We start from the raw sequence: 2,230 nt of genomic DNA on the forward strand, positions 1-2,230 counted from the left end.
TACATCACTCAGAATGAGATTTATCCTTCTTTGATGTTCTCTAGAGGTCTTACTGTCTTCCTCTAGAATTATGCGATGCATGTATATGGAATGACTTATTCCTTTTTGATATGAGATATTGTAGCCTAAAGTAGTTGGGTATTTTCTCAAAACGTGTAGAAGCTTTTCGGTCTCTATTTGCCCTAAGTTTGCATTTACTATTACAGGCCGCTCAAGTTCAGTGTCTAGGAAATCGTACCTTAGATTTTTGGGTAACGTCTTAAGTTCTAGGGCTGGTTTCTTTGGGAAGGCATATGATCGAGCATTAGTGCTAAGCATTTTCTTAGGATGTCATCTTGGTATTCCTTACTTAAATTTTATCTTCAAAAGTAGGGGGCCTTGGAATTTTCAGTATTTCGAAGTATGATGTTTGTTCATTCTCCATTTCTCTTATGTATTCGTCGATGACATCTAGTAGACAACATGTATCGTCTATAGCTGGTGCCTTTAGGAATTGCGTCAAAATGAATTCGACTTTTTCCTCACCAACTTCGAAGGTTAGATTGCCTTTCTTAACATCTATAATAACTTCGACTGTAGCTAGGAATGGTCTTCCTAATATGATAGGGATGTTGGAATCCTCTTTTATATCCATGATTGTAAAATCAGTAGGAATATAGAATTGTCCTATATGTACCGAAATATTTTCTAGCATACCTACGGGAAATTTAACAGAACGATCTGCAAGTTGTACGAACATCCTCGTAGGTCTTAGTTCTCCCATTTTTAGCCTTTCGCATATGGACAAGGGCATTAAACTAATACTGGCTCCTAAGTCGCATAGTGCTTTGTCGATGACAAACTTTACGATTACACAGGGTATGGAGAAACTACCTGGGTCTTTCAGCTTAGGAGGCATATTGTTTTGTATTATGGCGCTACACTCAGAAGTAAGTGTAACGGTTTCGTTATCCTCTATCTTCTTCTTGTTAGATAAGATTTCTTTGAGAAACTTACCATATGATGGCATTTGTGTTATGGCTTCTATAAAGGGTATTATAATATTCAATTGTTTTAGAAGCTCTACGAATTTTTTAAATTGTCCTACACTTTTAGATTTAACAAGTCTTTGAGGATAAGGGATAGGGGGTTTATACGATGGTGGAGGCACATAAGGTTCTTCTTTCTCTACGGCCTCTTCTTTTTTATCTTCCTCTTGTTCTTCTTCCTTCACAGTTACCTTACCTGGGTCTTGATGCATGGATGGGTTTTGAGTTCTAGGGTCGGTCCGTCCGTCTAGTTCTGTCCCACTTCGTAGTATAATAGCATTTGCATGGCCTTTCGAGTTTGGTTACGGCTGTCCAGGAAATGTGCCTGCAGGAGCAGCAGTAGGTGCTTGTTGTTGAGCCACTTGCGAGATTTGTATTTCCAATATTTTGTTATGGGTGGCTAATGTGTCTACCTTGTTTGCTAACTGCTTGATTTGCTCACTAGTGTGTATGTTTTGATTTAGGAAATCCTTATTTGTTTGGGCTTGGGTAGCTATAAAGTTTTCCATCATTATTTCTAAGTTTGATTTCCTAGGAGCATTTTGAGTATTTGTGGCAGCTTTATGGTATCCTGGTGGTACAGTAGGTGCTTGGTTAGGTGCATACAATGCATTATTGTTTTTGTACAAAAAGTTAGGATGGTTCTTCCAACCTGGGTTATAGGTGTTTGAGTAAGGGTTTCCTTGAGCATAGTTCATCTGGTCTATGGAGGTTCCTGTCAAGAGTTTACATTCTGGGGCAGTATGCCCTTGAACTCCGCATATTTCGCAGTTTGGTGCTACGGCAGCCACGGTGGCTGATGGTGTTATAGTCAAGTTGTCTATCTTTTAGGTTAGAGCATCTACCTTGGCGTTGACATGGTCAAGACTGCGTAATTCGTACATGTTGCCCTTCTGTTGAGGTTTCTCTATAGAGGTTCTTTCGCTTCCCCATTGGTAATGATTTTGGGCCATACTTTCGATGAATTGATAGGCCTTATTGTATGGTTTCTCCATAAGTGCGCCACCTGCGGCGGCGTCTATTGTCAATCTTGTATTGTACAAGAGACCGTTGTAAAAGGTGTGAATGATCAACCATTCTTCTAGACTGTGATGTGGACAAATCCTCATCATGTCTTTGTATCTCTCCCAAGCTTCAAAAAGTGATTCATTATCCTTTTGTTTAAACCCGTTTATTTGGGCTCTTAGCATAGCCGTCTTACT

The 2,230-nt window shown here is 39.5% G+C and overlaps 1 non-coding gene across 1 annotated transcript; it reads left to right on the forward strand.

Moving 5' to 3' along the window:
- The first annotated feature begins 2,111 nt into the window (after positions 1-2,111).
- On the forward strand, positions 2,112-2,218 carry LOC127133392 (small nucleolar RNA R71). The gene has a single exon (XR_007807371.1). It is a non-coding gene; the product is annotated as a small nucleolar RNA R71 (small nucleolar RNA).
- The last annotated feature ends 12 nt before the right edge of the window (positions 2,219-2,230 follow it).

The sequence above is a fragment of the Lathyrus oleraceus genome, chromosome 3, assembly GCF_024323335.1.
Source record: "Lathyrus oleraceus cultivar Zhongwan6 chromosome 3, CAAS_Psat_ZW6_1.0, whole genome shotgun sequence".
Lineage (NCBI taxonomy): Eukaryota > Viridiplantae > Streptophyta > Magnoliopsida > Fabales > Fabaceae > Lathyrus > Lathyrus oleraceus.